Here is a 20,130-nt window from a genome sequence, read left to right as displayed (position 1 = left end):
ACTGGAAAATTTCAAATATGTACCAACATGCCTTCAATATCAATGCAGTGCCAGAACAGGAACGAAATTTTAAATAGCAAATTTTAAATGTTTTTTTTAAAAAGGTCGCAGTTTTTGTCTTTGAAATCGGTGCCGTAAAAAGCCAGATACGCACGTACCTATATAATAGTACGACTAGTATAGTAGGAGAGTACAACTTTTTGAACCATTAAAACAACATTAATAGTGTAACTTTATTTTAAAAGTATATTTAAGTAAACTTTCATGTGTTTACTTATTTACTTATCTGTTTAAGACTGACTAAAAAGAGATTCAATATTGGCTACTTTTCGTTTTCCACTGTGGAAAACAATATATATAAGTATATATATATATATATATATATATATATATATATATATATATATATATATATATATATATATATATATATATATATATATATATATATATATATATATATATATATATATATATATATATATATATATATATATATATATATATATATATATATATATATATATATACTATAAGAACTACTTCTGTGTGCTATCTTTTTCTGATCCCTTTTGATATCTTTTTTCATAACATTTACGCATTAACATGACAATCTTCTTCAGTGTTAAAAGCAGATTTGGATTTTAAAGTGTCTTACTAGTTTTATCTGGTTTTTCTAAGATATCGTGTCAGAACATTGCATACATTCAGGATGCCTGAATAAAGACCCTGAGCTTTGCAGCATAGTTCAGCTAGATTATCTTTGTCATTAACAGGATTGTGAAGTATATTTCCTTTTTGTGAACAGTCCTTTGCAATAGCCTTATCGGCATCTTTTCAGTAAACCCAGTGGTTTAAACTAATTCTTTTAGGTAAACATGCCCGGTTGCAATCTTAACTTTCAAAACTTTGCACAAAACCTCATAACAACGTGTATTAAACGTGTATAAACGTACAGCTTGTTTGGGTGATTTGAATTTTTTATGACAATATAGTCATAAATAACTCAAATGATCCAAACAACTCAAAGCCATTCCTATCATATTTAAAAATGTCAAGCACAAGATATCCAAACTGCTAAATTTACTTGTTCTTTAACTTTTGCTTGCACACAATTGTACCTTCCACTTATTCCTGAGGCATTGTCTATGACACCCTCGGATAATTTTTAATACCGTTGTGTGAAATTAGAAGTTTCAAAGGTCCATCAACATATCTTGTGCTGCATATCCCTCATTTTCCATTATTGTTACAAACCTTTAAATAGGTGATCTCCTTTATTCTATTTAAAAGTCTATTTTCTTTTACACACAACAAAAAATTGATAATGAAAAACTACTAAAATTATAAACCACTTAATCTTTATCAAAAGATTCAAAAGGTTTCCATAATATAATTACACAAAAATTACTTGGGAAAAATAGGAGATCTGCTAATTTTCTTTACCCCACTTCACCTCTAAACAATTCGTTTTTTTAGGGTACTTTTCAAAAATGTGGTTTTACCATACGCAGGGAGACAAAGTTATATTTGCTAAATAGAGGGGGAAAAATCTTGTTGTTTACATTAGATAACATTAATTAGGAATCTCTCCTTATTGGAGTTTTTAAGATGTCCCATTTCTCCCGCGTCCCACTTCGCCCCAATCTCCCATATATAATTGACTTATAAAGTATAATAGAAATTCTCAAGGATTGTGTGAGATTATATCTCAAGGGTTGTGTGATATTGTATATTTTAATATATTTATTATTTAATGTATCAAATAGTTTCGCAATTTTTATTTAACTAATTGTATGGTATTGCTTCAGTAATTTACTTTTGGTATCGGTATTTTAATTTAATTAATTTTTGGAATCGTGTCCGTGATTTAATTTCTCATCTAGTATCGTTACTTTAATTAAATCTTGCGCGGTATTGTATTTCTCGCATGGCATAGTCTTTTGTTCTGTGTTCAACATTCAACAACCAAATTCAATTAATCATCTAAATCAAATCAAATAAAGTAAACTAACCATCAATCATTATGCCTCTTATAACATCATTAACTAAATATTAGTAACTAAACCTCTAAGAAGCAATCTTACTTGTACTTTGTAAATAATAAATACAAAAAGCCAAATTTTCATTTTTTTTTCTTAACGTGACTATACGACCGTTTGATACCATTTTATTATCGGTATCTAACCTATACAGATGGTATCGACATTAGTATATAAACCATACAACACAATGCGAGAATATCCTTCTCGGTATCGACTTACACGATACCGATTATCTAGTGTCGATTATTAACCATTAATACTTTATCTATATAATAGTCAAATGCATTATAAAAAGATTCACAATATTTAAAAATCCCCAAAAATGTTTAATTTTAATTCGTTTTAATTACGCTATTATTTTAAGATATGTTTTCGTAGTTGTATTATTTAATGTTAAACACAACTTTCTAGTCAACAAGATTTAAGAGTTTTGTTCAAAAAATGGTAGAATTGTTTTGTGATGCCCGGGGCCATTAAAAAATATGCGTAACTATATTCAGAAGTATGCATAAATAAGTCATCATAGCTTAAAAGTACTATTATGACTTTGAAAATGAACTAAATGAGAAATTCTTGCTTATATTTAGAAATGTAATGGTAAAATAAGTCAAACTAAAAAAAAATAATTTTATTCAATTTCTGAAAAAATCTTTTTTATTTCTTATCATTCAACACAAAAGTATTATTTAAAAAGACAATATAATAAAATTTAGTAAATATAATTTACTTCCCTTTCAGCTTAAGTCAGCCATTACATTTAGCTTTATTTTAGAGAAAAAGGTAGGTCGCCATCTTGCTTCAGTTATCATTTCACCCCATTTTCACCTATGATTAACATAACTTTTTTCGGTAAATGTAGTATAAAATAAAGTTTTTCATATATATACATACATACATATATATATATATATATATATATATATATATATACATATATATATATATATATATATATATATATATATATATATATATATATATATATATATATATATATATATATATATATATATATATATATATATATATATATATATATATGTATATATATATATATATATATATATATATATATATATATATATATATATATATATATATATATATATATATGTATATATATATATATATATATATATATATATATATATATATATATATATATATATATATATATATACATATTGTTTATCAATGTGGGCATGCATCGTACAGGGAACGTTTATAAGACGTCTTACTCACCTCCCCGGACGACTCGAGTTTAAAAAAAGCAAAAACAAAACAAACAAAAAAAAAAGCTTTTTAATAGTCATTACAATTAAAAAGCTTTTTTTTTTTTTTTTTGTTAATTTTTATATATTTTATTAAATTTTACAAAAACAGGTTTTCCTATTCCAATTTATAATATATTTTCAGAGCACCTTTAGACTGTTAGACTTTTAGTGGTGGCACCATTTTTTGCAATAATGAAGTTAAAAGATTTTTCTTGTTAAACCGTTAAAAGACTTACAAACTGCAACCGTTAAGAGACTCTCAAACTGCAACTTTTTATGAGAAATTATCTTAATTTATAATTTCATCATTTTAAGACAAAAAAAATTTCTTATGGACTATGTAAAGTACTCTATTATAGATTTTATTAATGAACCTGTCATTGTACTTTGAGAATCCGTATAAAAGAACAGCATTAAAAATTATGTAAGTTACATGCGTTAAACCATTGAGTACTTATTTATGAAGTTTCTTATATAAAAGAATTTCTTATTCAAGAAATTTATTTATACGAGAAAATAATAAACATTGTTTATTACTTGTTATCATTTAATGTAATCTTTTTTTTATATTAAATTTAAGTTAATAATAGTTTGAATGGGTTATTATTTTGAATGAAATTTTAATTTGAAACAAAGTTTTACTAATTATATATTTTTATACGTGTATCTAAAACCCCTTGATACCAACAACCGAACCAACATATCTGAAGCCATTCATTAAAATCAGTAAAAATACAGTAATTGAAATCATTTAGATTCTGATGGACTGGGATGTTGGACCTGATATTTATTTTGTTATTATATTTGGCCAATATTAACTTTTTACGTTTTTATCATATATAATAGAAGTAAACAAACTCTGTGTTTTCTCATAAAAGCCTTAAACGACTTCCTGTTTTTGCTTTTAAAACAGTTAAAGTTCTTAAAATAACTTAAACCACTAATTTAAACAGATAATCTTTTAGTACAGCAAAATGCCGGTATGCATAAACAGTATTAATTATCTAATGTCTCAATAGATAAACGAGATTTTTAATAATGCTTTTAGTCAACAATCAAAACAGCAACCAAACAATGGTTTTAATACTTTTAACTTTTTATTATCTATTTTTCTAATATGTTTTTCTCTAACTACAATGTTCATTTATAAACACTTAAGAAAAGCTTACACTGTGTTTCGTGCATGCATTTTAAATACATTTTATATCTTTTTAGGGTGGTACTAGCCTAGATAAAATTAAAACAGTTAATATTTAATTTTGATAAAATATTTGTTAAAAATTGTGCAAAATTAAAAAAAAATTAAAAAAAGTTATGAATATGCTTCAAAGTATGCTGAGTCAGCAAAAAATATGCAACTTTTAACGACATTTTCAAACAAATATTTCTCGTGAATTATTCAAGTTTGAGGCAAAAATGTTACTAACATATTAATATAGATACAAAAGTTATAATAATTGAATGTTGATTAAAAAATAATAGTTATAATAATTAATTACAATAGTTAATAGTATAGTTGATAGTATAAAATAGTTATAACTATAATGATAGTTATTATAATTATAATAATTATAATAATTAATTACAATAGTTAATAGTATAGTTGATAGTATAAAATAGTTATAACTATAATGATAGTTATTATAATTATAATAATTATAATAATTAATTACAATAGTTAATAGTATAGTTGATAGTATAAAATAGTTATAACTATAATGATAGTTATTATAATTATAGTAATTATAATAATTAATTACAATAGTTAATAGTATAGTTGATAGTATAAAATAGTTATAACTATAATGATAGTTATTATAATTATAATAATTATAATAATTAATTACAATAGTTAATAGTATAGTTGATAGTATAAAATAGTTATAACTATAATGATAGTTATTATAATTATAATAGTTATAATAATTATTTAAGAGAGTGAGAGTTAAATAAAATTATAAAAAAAATTTTTTAAAACAAAAAAAAAATGAGATGCCTCCTTGACTGTCTACCTTCTGGTTTTTTGGGGATGCAATAATGACAATTGTCAATATTTAAAAATAAAGTCAAAAAATTAACTTTATTTTCAATCTCCAATAGTTTTTGTTTATTTCCCATCTATAAATATAACATTCAAATATCAAAAATAATTAATCAAAACAAGCTGATGAAATTTATTACTTTCTCAATAAATAGTTTATTTTAAACATTATTTATAGAATTTACGTATTTACAAAGTTGATATATGGCAAAGAAGTTATGTACAAAAGCAATAAATTTATTTATTATTACGAATTAATAAAAATCAATTTTTATAATAAATAATTTTATGATGGTTATATTTGCATAAGGGTCGTAAATGCACTACGCAGAAGCGATTCTACAAATAAAATGAGGGGGAGGGGTGAATCCTTAAAAAGTACCCGACTGGCATCTACAAAAATATGAAAATAAATAAAAGATCCTTAAAACTAAAATTCACCTAACTGATATGTATCAAATACTTGATTAGCTGTCTATGCTTCTAAAAAAACCGACTATAACTTTATAACTCCTTGAAAATCACCTTCTTTGGGGGTGCACTCCCCCCTCCCCCATAAAATTGTCTCTAGCACTACTTAACACAGTTTTACGCCCAAGTAGACAAAAGAACACAGTTTTACGATTCAAATATTTTAAGCTGTTTTTAAGCTATTAGAAAGCATTCCTTCTAAAGTAAGCAGTTGATACTTTCTGCTTGCAATTGATACTTTATATTGAATATAAAAAGTAAAATTTAACTTGAAAATTCAATATGATTTTAATCAATTAGCGCAATATTTATACTTTGAACATTCAGTAAATTTTAGTAATTTATAAATGTTCTTTTTATTAGTACTATTGTTTAAATATATACATACATACCTACATATATATATATATATATATATATATATATATATATATATATATATATATATATATATATATATATATATTATATATATATATATATATATATACACACACAACTAATTAACAAAAAGAAATTACTTAAATTGACTGTAAGCCATATTGCGCTAAGAGAGGAATCTATGAATGACATTTTTTTGGAAAAAAGCCAAAAAGTGCTGAATTGATTTTCTTTTTTTAATTTTATAATATGTTTGAGTACTTTTCAAAAATTCAATTCAATTTTACTATTATACAAAAAATTATTTTAATCAATTTTATATTGAATAGGTAATTTATTATTATATTATTCGAATTTGAAATAATGTTATTATATTTATTTTATACATTATATTTTATATATACTGATGTGTATTTCGCGATAAAAATGTATTTATAATTTGGTTTGGCTGAAGGGAATCATTATTTAAAAAAACGCGTGTTCCAATATATTTTTTCTTTGGTCTCAAAATCCACGACAACCAAACAACAATTAACAAAAACAATAAAAAACTGATTTTTTTTATATTCTTATTTGAAGTTTTAAATTCTATTGAAGTGAAAATTCAAATAATTAGATGCGTCACTTCCTAACAAAGTTTATAAACTCTTAATTATTGATAATTAGTAACGTTTATATAACAGTTGAACTTTTTTAAAGCTCTGAGGTTTTGAGTGAGAGATAAAGTTTGCATAAAATAAAGTGACATTTTATAGAAAAATAAAGATTGTATTGTCAATAATATTTTCTTAAATATACTATGGCATTATAGTCTGTTTATTTTTATATTAGCTTATTCATTTTTATAGATGAAGCAATCAATAATTTGGTTGAGTATATTACTTGCTGTAATGCTTGCAGGTGAGAGGTTGTTTATAAATATTTAAAATTTTTTATTAATTTATTAGATTAGTTTGCTTTTATTAAAAATCCTAAAATTAGTTGAAAAATCTTAAAAGTTGAAGTCATGTTATTTAAGGGTGGTTGGATGGCGGTGGTAGTGGCGATGATGATGGTGGGATTTATTGATACCAAAAAAAAATTCAACATTTTAAGACTTACTAAACTACTTATTGCTGATTTACCAAAGTTAGAAATGAAGTTAACATGATATAAATTTCTTTACTATAATAACTATAATAGTATGAAATATTCAGAGAAAATCTGAGTATCCAGCATGCAAATTTGACCCGTTTTAGCCAAAAAAGAAATAGGAAAATTATAATCACAATAGTTAGAGCGTTGATATTAGTAATTTTATTCAAATTTGGACAGGTTTCCAGAGAGAGCTATGCAGATTATCTAATAGATGCTGGTTTTTTCCGTAAGTTTTTTTAGCTCAGTAGTTTGGGTTTATGTAATGGGATGCGTTTGATTTGTATTTTTGTGGAATGCACTCAATTTATTAAATTTAAGTATAAGAGGTTATAGGAAAGTCATATTTATAAAGCGTTGTTTATTTTATGTGTACCTTCTACTCTAACATTTTATATATTATACAAATACATTTTAGTTAATTGTATGTGAAGAACCCAATCTCTGCCTAATTTTCCTTCTTCAGTTGTTTGTGGATCCCTTATTTCGTTTTACGATAAAACCTGGCACAAGTCATTAATCTTTTTTTTCTCCTTCGCTTCATATTTGAAAATTTCTTCGAACGTTTTTCTGCATTTTTGTACCTCTTTCTACAGTTCTTTAGATAGGTTTATACGCTTGCTTTTTTCTTTGCATTTTTATCAATAGATGTTCATACATACATACATACATATATATATATATATATATATATATATATATATATATATATATATATATATATATATATATATATATATATATATATATATATCGTCCACTGTGGTCCAGATCCCGTGGAGTTTTTCTCTCAATTTTGTGTATATGAGAGTGCCTTTAATGGGTTTTGAGTTTTTGTATGTCTTTGTTGGTCTTTGATTGAATACCTTTTTATAGTCTTTGTAATTCTCAATTATTTTACAATGTTTTAGTGTAATGTCTGCAATTTTATTGTGGTTTCTTTTTGATTTTTCTTTGGGTGTTGTGGAGAGTAGATTCATTTGTATTTTTTTGAGGTCCTTCTGCATGTGAAAATTGACTAGGTTAAGTGGGTATTTTTTGATGAGGAATGTTTTTCTTAGATTTTTAAGTTCCTTTTCTAAGTCTATGTTATTGGTGGTTTGCCTGTTAAGCCTTAGTGTATGTTCATAAATAATGCCCTCTTTATAGTGTTGTGGGTGACAGAAGTGGATGTGTAAGAGACATTAGAGTCAGTAGGTTTGTCGTATAAGGTAGAGGTAAGTATGCCTATTATTATACTATTTTCTTTAGGAAGGATTAGGTCCTATAGTATTTATAGTATAGAGGTAGTCGAATTGGTAAAAAAAAGTTTGATTATCTCTTGTAAGTTGTTCATAAATTCTTTGACCCCTTCCAGCTCATTCTCCGACCCATGAAACGTAAAGAAGATGTTGTCAATAAACCCTTTATAGTTTTCTATAGGTTTTTGAAAGCTTTTGGTGGTTGCTTCATCATTTCTGCCCATAAAAAGATGGGAATGCCAACTTAGTACCCATTAAAGTTCTCGATATTTGGTGGTAATAGGTTCAACAAAATTCAAATGTGCTATTCTCAAGCATGGTCTGAATCATTCTGACTATATGGGGAATTGATAATGTGATAAAAGAAGTTTGAATACTTTAGTAGATATATAGATTAGTATTCTAGCGCTTTGATGCATACCCCTCATTGTGGGGTATGTTTGTGTAAAGGGGTGTGACATATGCTGTGACTGATCAATAGTCTTTGGGTATTTTTTCTTGAATGGAGAGCCCACGTTGTAGATTGGTGCTGTTTTTAAAATAGACTGGTAGTATTTCTTTAGGGGTTGAATGCATTCTGTTGCCATTTTGGGCAGATTTTCCGTGGGTCCTTCACATTTCAAAACTATGGGGCGGAAGGGTATTCCTATTTTGTATGTTTTTGATAGTCCGTAGGATAACGGACATCGGCATGGGTTATCTGGTCTGAGTTTCTCCGCTGTTTTCTCATCTATCGAGTATTTTTTACCCACATAGTTAATTAAAAAGTTGAGCTTGTTAATTGTATGTTGAGTATGGTTATGTAGTCTCTTGTATGTTTTACAATCTTCTTACATACTCAAGACCTTGAGTTTAAAGCCTTTAGTGTTCATAAAACAGAAGTCTCCTATTTTGATGGTAATCCCTCGTTTTTTTTGAGTAATCTCATAGCTTTGAGGTCATCCCTCGTCATATTACTGGTTAGGTTCCCCTCTATTTATCCAACACTAATTTAGGTTTTTTTTATCTAAGATTGTAAAATATTTAAAGACTTTTCTATTATCTGTTATTGGAGGTTCCCAGGTTGGTTTAGTTTTTATATTTCATGATTCGTTGAACGCATTGTTTGTTTTCATTTTGTTGAAGAACAGTTTTAGCCTCATTCTTCTCTTATATTTCTCGAGCTCTGTATGGTACCTACAGTTGAAAATACGTTGAGCCGTCACAATAAACTTTAATCCATTACCAATTATGTTAAGTTCATTGTTTTTGAGATTAATTGTGGTGATGTTGGTGAATCCTTTTCCATTTTTTTTCTTTTTTCTCTGAGTGCTTTTTTGCATTCCTTGACGTTTTTGTCATTTTTTTATTTAGGTAAGAAAAGATTGTTTATTGTCCTCAGTTTAATGATTCTTGTTGCGTTAGATGGAACATACATTTATATTGTATATACTGTATATTATAGATATATTGTAGTTAACACCAATATATTTTAGTTAATATCACAGCTAATATCGGTAACTACAAAGTTGCGATAGAAAGCGACATGTCGTAATAAAATCACAATGTTAGTTTATTATAATAAATAAATGAGATCCAATACTAAAAATTGCACTTTTAAAAATGAAAAAAATAAAACGAAGCATTTATTTGAGGAAAAGAAAATCGCCTAAAAATCTCTATAAAGCTAGCTATTCCTTAATTCCTAATTCCGCTAATCGCTTGTTTCCCAAGTTAGGGTTGATTATCTTGTGTTCGTGATGGTTGATCATGTCAATTGATTTATGGTCTTGTTGTTTTTGATCAATGGTTGGAATGAAAATAGAATGAACTGATAAAGATGAAACAGAATGACCTGATAAAGATGATATCATTACTCTTAGAAAATCAGTGGTGTACTACTTGTGTCAGCAGTTATCACAAAACAACTGAATTTGTTTGCTAGTACTGGGAATAACTATTATCATTTTTAAGTTTTTACAACGGTAGTTAGTGTTTTTTGGTACTAAAATTTTTTCCCTTTCTTCATTTTTTTTTAAAGTTTTGAAATATATACAGCGCAGCAAGGATTGTCATCTTAAACAAATAAAATCTGCAGCTTTTGTTAATGGCGTTGAATAGTCTGACTCTATTAAAGAAGAGGGTCTAAAAAATAAATACTTTTAAGAAAAGAAATTAAGGGTTGCTAAACAATATTTTAGGCTTTGCATTGGTATACACCGATCGTTAAAGTATTTTTTTAATAGTTGCAACAAAAGGAATACCGAGATTAGACAGGAACTTATGAATAGATACTGCACACACGTAGATATTGTATCAACACAGAGATATTGTATTAACACAATACCATTATGTTAAAATGTAAAATACGTCAAAATGATAGAAAAATACACGAATTACACGAAAAGTTGTGCTGATATTAAGAACGGCTATTCTGGTTTTACTCAGGCGCTGCTTTTTTAATTTTATTAATCTGATTATATATGTAATAGCTTCATCAATGTGGTAATTTTAATAATGAGCTGGGTTTAATAATGTACTTATTTACTAACACCATATCGTCAAATTTAACAGTCGTTTATTATTTTAAAATATTATAAATAAATCTAAAATAAAATAAATACAAAACTAAACCAAATTAATAAAAGAAAAAAACTGTATTTTTTATACTAATTCAAATTGATTCTTTCAGTTTTTAAAATTCATTTTGAACAATTGGTAACTAAACTCTAATTGGTATCATTCATTTAATGATGCGAAAGGATGATGCAAAGTCCAAATACCGCAAAAGATCTAATAGACGTTTCCTCTTAAATTAGCTCAAGTTCTCTTTAGGTTGGGTAAAGAAAAGTCATTTGAGCATAAGGACAAGTTAAACAAGAATAATATTTTTAAAAATAAGCATACCGCGACTAAGCATATAATGCATGAAGGGATTGGGGTTTAAATGGTATTGGAATAGGAAAAAGAGGGTGTTGAAGACAATCAAGTAAAATGCACAGGCACTTTTATTATGCGTCTGAAAAGTAAAAAATATAAATATGCTATACTTTTCTTAAATGTTGATGTTTTAACCATTTAATGGATTTAATTAGCTGTTTTTTCCCAAGTCTTTTATATACTGACCGTTCTTTTTGTTCATGTGTCACTTAATTTAGTCAGGTTAAGTTGAACAAGTTTGAAAACGTGTAAATCATAAAAGTGTTTTCAATCCATAAACTATTTATGCAAAAACTATGCAGCACCAAAGATACTGAAAAAAGATTTATGTCTTTTTATTGCTATTAGTGTTGTAGAAGTTTTTTAACATAGTTATAGTTTAGGTATTTTATGTCTAGTTATACAGCTTTCCATCCATCCCCCTTCCTTATTTCCTTAATTCCTTTATTCCTTAAGTTATGTGTGTATATATATATATATATATATATATATATATATATATATATATATATATATATATATATATATATATATATATATATATATATATATATATATATATATATATATATATATATATATATATATATATATATATATATATATGTATATATATGTACATACATATATACAGTGGCGTACCTAGGGTAAATAGCGCCTGAGGCAAACACCGATCTCGCGTCCCTCCTCCCCAACATAAAGGGCTTAACTTCAATTTTTTAATAAATGATGACACAAACTTGTAATAAAACTTTATTTTTCATTATAAATAAACAATTTGTTTATGTAACATACATTACAAATTTATTTTTCTAGCTTTAATTGCTGCAAATTTCTTAATAACATTGTCAAAATCAATTTCTTCGGTAATTTCTCGCTCTATGCTTAGTAAAGCGAGACCACAGAGACGGCTTTGGCCTATCGAAGCTCTCAAGTAAAAGTTAATCAGTTTAAGTTTACTGAATGATCTTTTACAAATAGCTCCAGACACAGCTATTGTTAACAGTATTTGCAATGCTATACGCATATTAGGATAAACGTTTTCGTCTCCATATTCAACTTTAAACATAAGTAGTTGCTCGGGACTTGATATTTTTTTCTTACGGCTAGTAAGCAGCATTCTACAGTCCAAAATTTCTTCGTATTGTTCTCATCCATCCACATCAGAACTGTAGACTTCGCCAAATTATTTACATTGATCTTTTAAGTGATTGATTTCCGTATTGAAGCACAACCCTTCCACATCAAAAAAAAATCCAAAATTTCCATCAATCGAACGCTTCTTATTTTCAATTCATTGAAAAGACGGTCAACAATCCCTTTTATTACCCTTTCCATTTCTTCTTTTGCTGTTAACCCAACATCTATAGACATTTCGCCATCCATTCTTTTTTTTCTACTTTGACGTCTTTCAAATTCAACACCCCATTCGTTGCAAATTTGAACTCCTTCTTTTATTGAGTCATTAACTAAGGCTTTTCTCTCACTTTTGAAATAATCTTGGGGGGATTTCAAATCTAAAGCTGCATTATGAAAGTTCATTTTAGGGTCCTGCAACCTCTTTTGAACACGGTCAATTCGGCCAAGAATCTTGTTTCAAAACCCTAGCAATGTGAGAAAGTCATACGTTAAAATTCTATTAAAAAGCTGCTTTGCATCGCTTTTCATTTCATTTGACGCGCTTTTGTCTACCATAAAGTTCTGAAGAACTTCTATCATTTCATCAATGTAGGTGTGTACAGGTTTAACTGATTCTGTTTTGGTGCTTCACCTGGTATCGGAATTGGACTTTAAAGTAATAGGCACAGCATCTTTAAGTTTTTGCCATCGTTGAGTTGATATTGAGAAAAAAACGTAAAGCACATTGATGGTTCCAAATAAAGTAACCATCATTACTTCTTCTTTAGCTGCATGTACGCCTACCAATTTAAGACTATGATTGTCACAATTGACAAATATGGCAAGTTTGTTTTTTTTCCTTTATTCTTTGATGCACACCACTCTAGTGGCCAGCCATAACAGCAACATTGTCATAGCATTGTAACCTGCAATTTTCTACATTCATATTGTCTTTTTCTAATTGCTCCAATATTGTTTGGGCTAAGCTAGCTACATCCTTAATGCTGAGTTGGATAAAGCCAAGGAAAGATTCTTTTATATATACTGATTTTTCTCGAAATCGATCTCGACATACCTAACTACCTCAGACATTTGTTCGCAATAGGCTGAACCTGGAGTTGAGTCAAACATTAGCCCACAATACTTTGCTTTATATATCTTTTCAAGCAAGTTAGCACGAATAGTGGATGGTATGATGTGTATGAACTCGTTCTGAATGTTGGGTAAAAGATATGTAGTGGATCCAGGATAGCTCTCCGCAGATTTTAAATGATCTTTAATAACAGGATCAAAATTGGAAACTACTTTCAGTAAACCAAGTAAATTTCTTGAGTTAGCATTAGATTGAAGTGATTCTCGGTGTCCTTGCAAAGATAAATTTTGCTTTGCAAGGTATTTGATGCAGTGCAACAGCCTTTTCAAAATATCACAACACTTTTGACTTTCTCTTTGAATTTGTTGTTGAAGTTCTGCATTAAATATTCCTCTATTGTAAAATAAATTTCTTTCCAGTTCTTTCCATTGGGTAAAGCATTGTCTGTGCTTTTTTGAATTTTCATGTTCATTCATTCTCTCAGGTGCTTACTAATGATTAAATCCGCTTTCTTGTTCCAAACCAGAATGGTTTTCGCATTTTAAAAAAAGAAGACAGCAAAAACAAAAGGCAGATTTTTCGAAAGGCGAGTAAACCAACCATGAACGCATCACCCGCTCACTTTGACCATTTCCTAATTTTTTAAAGAACCAAGTTTTGTTCATAGAACGATTGTTAGTCGGCAGAAAAGGACCTTTGATGCTTTGGAAATGTTTAAAACCACGTTTGATAATTTCAATTCTCAATGGATCAGTTATGATTGCTTTTCCTGTTTCTTCACTAAACATAAGAAATCCTATGTCGTGTTCTACAATAATTTTAGGTATGGGACGTTTAATAATTTGGACGTTTTCGGATATCAAGTCTTTATCTTCAACGTCATCAATCTTCATTTCTTTGTCAAACTCAGGCCCAACTTCTGTTTCTTCAGAAGTAGAAAGGATTTTGGAATTATAACTAAAATTCTCTGCATTTCCATCAATAGATGCCGCAACTAATTCTTTCTTGCTTGAACTTGACCCAGTATCTTCTAATTCTTAAGGCCTTGCGTTTGCAGAATTTTCTGGATTATCTGAAGAAGTCGTGCTTGTGCTCAATTTTTGAAAAAACGTCTTGAAAACTTTGCTGCTTTTTCTTTTTCTTTTGCATCTAATGAACGTCATTTTCGACCTGCAGCCCCATTTTCCTTCTTTTTCTCAAAAGAACGATTCATGGTTCTCAGCTAATTATTTTTAAAATATTAAGAATTTGCTATATATAATTGAAGAAAGCAATATATTTTTTAATTATCTTAATATACCTCAACAAAATAATTTAGAATATATTTGTAGAAGACGAATCCAGTGATGCAGAAGACGCCCATGCAGGCAATACCAGGCGCCAGTGTATATTTCAGTTTTGATTTATTTAAGGTGGCTCACCCCCTTTAAATCTAACTTTTTATTTATAAATGTTAAAAACTTGTTTTTTGTTTTTTATATAAGGAAATTATGTTAAAACTTTAACTTTTTAAAAGAAAAATGAAATTTGCATTTTTTGATGCTGAGTCAGCATAATTTGTCTAAAATCATACCTTAGCTAAAACAATGATATCTTGACTAAAATTTGGACTAAATATACCATATTTTGCCAAATGATAGCTAAATAGTTGCTCCAGGGCTGGAACTAAAATTTTTTCCAAATGTTGAAAATAACTAAAATGGCAGCACTAAACGTGCAGAAGTTGATTTATTGCCTGTGTCAGTCTGACAAACTACATTTAAACTAACTTGTATATACTTGAAATACTATAATTCTAGTTCCAGTCCTCATAAATAAGTTAATAAATATTCTGTGAAAATTTGAAGATAAAAGCTTTATCTAAACTGAAGATAATAACGTTTTCGTGAGAAAAACATTAAAATAACAACGTCTTAAAAAACACATTTAAAAAAAACAAACATAAAAACGAAGATTTTTTTAAATAAAAAATTACTAAACACTGCCACTAGCGTCAGAGCTCACATCCTCTCTCCTTTTCAATGTCTAAATAACCTATTTTTATCGATCTTAATATTTTTTCTTCAATTTTTGTTAATAACAGTCGTTATTCTTGACATATTCGTAACCGCTTTTTTTAGCACATTTTTTATAAATATAATATTTTGCAGAACAGTAAAAAAGCATAATAGATCTAACACTGAGAAATAATTTAAAACTTCAAGTGGAAATTTTCAAGAAGTTAAATGAATAAATTAGTTGTTCACACGGTTGCTATGGCGTTGCTAAGGAGTAGGAAAGTGCATTGACAACAATAAATGTATTTTTTGTTACTTTTAAAGCACATAATATTAAAAATATATTATGAACTTCGCACTTCAATGTTCAAAAAAACATAATTCAAAATAAAAAATTTTTTATTTTTATTTTTTAAGGGAGTGAGCCACCTTAAAATAAAATATAAAAGTCTGTCTTACTTTTCTTTGTTAGTTTCATTAAAAGTGCATACGTTGCACTCACTTGCGCATAAGTTGCACTCACTTACGCATAAGTTGCACGCACTTGCGCAAGTGGTACACTTAAGGCTGCGGAAAAACGTCACCTTACAACATACAAACCTTACAAACTAATAAAGTTTTAAAGTTTACTTTAAAACTTTAAACTACTTTAAAGTTTTTTTAAATCTTAATTTATTTTATATAATTCTCGCTTATTGTATCGCAACCAAGTCTCTTTTGCGCCCCTTTCAGGTTGGCGCCCATGGCACGTGCCCTTCCTGCCCTTCCTGCCCTACCCTAGATACGCCACTGCATATATATATATATATATATATATATATATATATATACATAACTTAATACATATATATATATATACATATATATACATACATACACATACATATATATATGTATGTATATATATATATATATATATATATATATTTATATACATATATATATATATATATATTCACTTTAGCTTCTGAAGCTCAAAAAGGAATTTTCTGGGATAAAGGACCTGTTGAACAAAAAAAGATAGAAAGGAAAATTGACTATTATAAAAGTTAGTGACATTTACTAATCTGTTGTTTGAAGATATTTATGTTTGTAATGTAATACAAATTGAAAATCATTTTTTAAAGAGTTAATCCGAAAATGGTGAAGCTTAAAAGAGTTTAGTAACTAATGTGATTTATAAAATTATTTGAGCCTTATTGTTGAGCTAACTAAGTGTTAGAATTACAGCTTAAAGCAACACAAATGTAGTAACTTAACAAAACATGTTGCACAAGAGAATTTAAAAAAATTTTTTACACCACCTATATACGCCCACATCTTAAGTTTGCAGTTGCTACCTGGTGCCCGCATCTTGATAAAAATATAAGTGTCATCGAACGCATCCAGCATCGGGCTACCAAAGTCAGCACAAAATAAAGCGCTTTGATTACAAGACAAGATGCTTCAAAATCGACTTCACCTCTCTACTAAATTGACGTTTACGCGGCGACCTCATACAAAAATACAAATTCGGAAACAATATTGGCTCAGTTAGCTGGCATATTGATTCACCAAACATCTCACAAAGCTACGGTCATCGCAAACACTTTCGTTGTGAAATGAATAATTTCTTTAATAACCGCGTCGCTCACCCATGAAACGCACTCCCAAACGAAGTTGGGCAATCAGTGTCAACCGCTTCAAAGCAAAACTTGATCAGCTACCATAGTTACTACAGTGCATCATCTTCCGTGCAACTTTGCACGAGCTAGCACGGCTGGTGGTTGGTTCCGTGTAATTTAACTAAATTAATATTAACTTAACTAATTAACTGAGTTGTTGTACTATATATTAATACTCAAAAATTAAAATTTTTTTTAAGTTTAAATTTTTTTAGGCACAAAACAACTAAATGTAATTGTCAATGAGGCTGTTGATGAAGCCTTTGAAGAAGTCATGGTGAAGAAAATGACGTAATACTGTTGAACACGTAAGTATGCAATTTTTATTTAAATAATTTAAATAAATTAAATAATTTGAATAAAATCAAATTTGTAAACGTGGATTTTTAACATATAGTTTAGTTTAATTTAAAGGGTTAGTTTAGGAAGAATTACCAAGTAAACTATGCCAGCTCTTTCTTTAAAATAAAAATGCTTTTTAAATTTAAAATAAAATCTAATAAAAACTCAAAATTTTTAAACTAGTTTCCTTAATACTTTAATAATTTTTTAAAACGCTTCGGATAACCACTGTAACATCACTTCTTAGATTATATGTCATATCACACCTATTTTGTTAAGCGATTTAAAAATCTTTAACGAAAGCTCTCACTAAATGCTTGGATTAGGTTTTTTATATTTGTTCTACATGTTTTATATAGATTTGAAATAAAAACTTGGAAACTAAAAAAGGTTTCAAAAGATTAATATTTATTGAGAAAATGTATTCATGATATATATAAAAAATTTTATGTTTGATTGTGAACACATTGCAAGGAAAAAAAGGAGAGAAACAAACTTATTTGACATTTTCATTAAAGCTATATATACTTCTGATCCCCTAATTAGTTTGATCTCATTAACTTAAAAATTGAAAAATAGAAAATTTTGCCTAACAGGAAAATGTTAAAAATTTGTTAACAGCTTATAAAAAATTCATTTGATATGGAATCAGTTCCAATAATTGGCTTAGATGAATTACATTTAAATATTATGTTAATTTATTGAATACATAATAAATTTATTAAATCTATATTAAATTATTAAATAAATATTAAAACGGATGCTCTCAAATTTTCTTAATTCAATTTATTAATATTTTATGTTGACTAAAAATATCAGTAACATTCAAAAAAGTGTTTTTAGGGTTAAAATATATAAATCATAAATTAATGGAGTTATTTAAAAAACGATAAATGCTCATTAAATACTTCTATGCGTGTGCAAATGGTTTCTATACTACGGCAATGATGAAATGGCATTTTGAAAGTTTCAAACTTAAAAAAACTGCATCAAATTACTTATGCAGCTAATTAACTCCCATCTCCCCTAACAACAATTTTTCATTTTGATTTTATTAATCTAATATTATTTATATTTTGGTAAACATGCTTTAACAAATATTCACAATATTTTATTTAAACTTTGCTGAAAACTTGTAAGTAAAAAATTGCATGCAATCTTTTGCTATCTTCTACTACTTGTAAGCATACTACTACTTGTAAGCATACAATCTTTTTCTATCTTCTACTAAAATAGTAGTTTAAATCTATCTTCTTTAAATCCATTTTATTTTTGTGAAAATGTATTATTTGAATTCATGTAATAAGTTTTTGAATAAGAAGTAAGTAAATATATCGACATAACAAAATATATTTTATAGGGATTTAGTAAACACTAAAACAAAATGTTACAATACGATAATTAAATATTTCTGTTTTAAAGAAAATTGGTGTTTCAAAAGTAAAAATATTTTTCACACTTGCTTTTTGTTTAGGAACGTTTTTTGAAAGTTATAATGGTTCCTAAAGAAGCAGTTTACAAGATTTCTCCGCATGAAGTGTGTTTTCCCTTCAGCTAATCAAGTTGAAACATCTCTGTTTTAACATCAAGTTTTAAAAAGTTACATAACAGATATTTCAATTAATTTTATTGTAATTATTATATTTTATTATACCAAATTCAAATGTAACATTTGTTTTCTTTTTCTCGCACTCTATTTTATGAGAAAAAAAAGTGCAAATGTGCAACAAAAAAACAGGTTGCACACTTCGTTTTCAACCCCCGAATTTAATTAGACAACGTTTATGTGCTTGAAGCATCTTAGCTTTGTTGGATCTTTTTTAATAGCTAATTGTTTTCAAATATTGTTGTATTAGTGTTATTCAAAAATTAAACAACTCTGTTATCAAAACAATTAGCTTTAATTGAAATGTTATCAAACCAAGATAAGAAGCGAGAAATATTTTTGCATTTTCTGGTTGAAAAACCTGGTGTATCAAAAAAAACAGTTTATAAAGAGTTGCAGATTGCTTTGAGAACAATGCAGAGCGTTGTGAAACAATTTAAGGACACTGGTACAATCAAAAGGAAAACAGGAAGCGGAAGAAAAAGATGTTTTGTTAGACGAGATCTTGGTAAAAAAGTGAAAGATGTCATAGACAGAAAACCGGAGATTACCGTTCAAACCTTAGCGAATATATTTAAGACAAGTGCTTCCACTATACTATGAGTGAAGAGAAATTGTAGCTATAAATCTTATAAAAAGAAAAAAGTTCCTTGTCGTGAAGAAAAACAAGAAAGTGTCGCAATTCGTTATTTAAAGCCGCTCTATAAAAAATTATGCGCCAAAAATTCTTGTTTGATTGTTGACAATAAAACTTATTGTGCTGCATATTTCTGATCTCTTCCAGGACACCAATATTATTCAGC

The 20,130-nt window shown here is 27.5% G+C and overlaps 1 long non-coding RNA gene across 1 annotated transcript; it reads left to right on the top strand.

Moving 5' to 3' along the window:
• The first annotated feature begins 6,956 nt into the window (after positions 1 to 6,956).
• LOC136079066 (uncharacterized) lies at positions 6,957 to 19,390 on the top strand. Its single transcript, XR_010637917.1, has 4 exons — positions 6,957 to 7,112; positions 16,680 to 16,763; positions 17,595 to 17,687; positions 19,196 to 19,390. It is a non-coding gene; the product is annotated as an uncharacterized LOC136079066 (long non-coding RNA).
• Positions 19,391 to 20,130: the final 740 nt, after the last annotated feature.

The sequence above is a fragment of the Hydra vulgaris genome, chromosome 04 (assembly GCF_038396675.1).
Source record: "Hydra vulgaris chromosome 04, alternate assembly HydraT2T_AEP".
Classification (NCBI taxonomy): Eukaryota; Metazoa; Cnidaria; class Hydrozoa; order Anthoathecata; family Hydridae; genus Hydra; species Hydra vulgaris.
The sequence above is the reverse complement of the archived record's forward strand: the minus strand, read 5'-3'. Positions and strand labels throughout refer to the sequence as shown.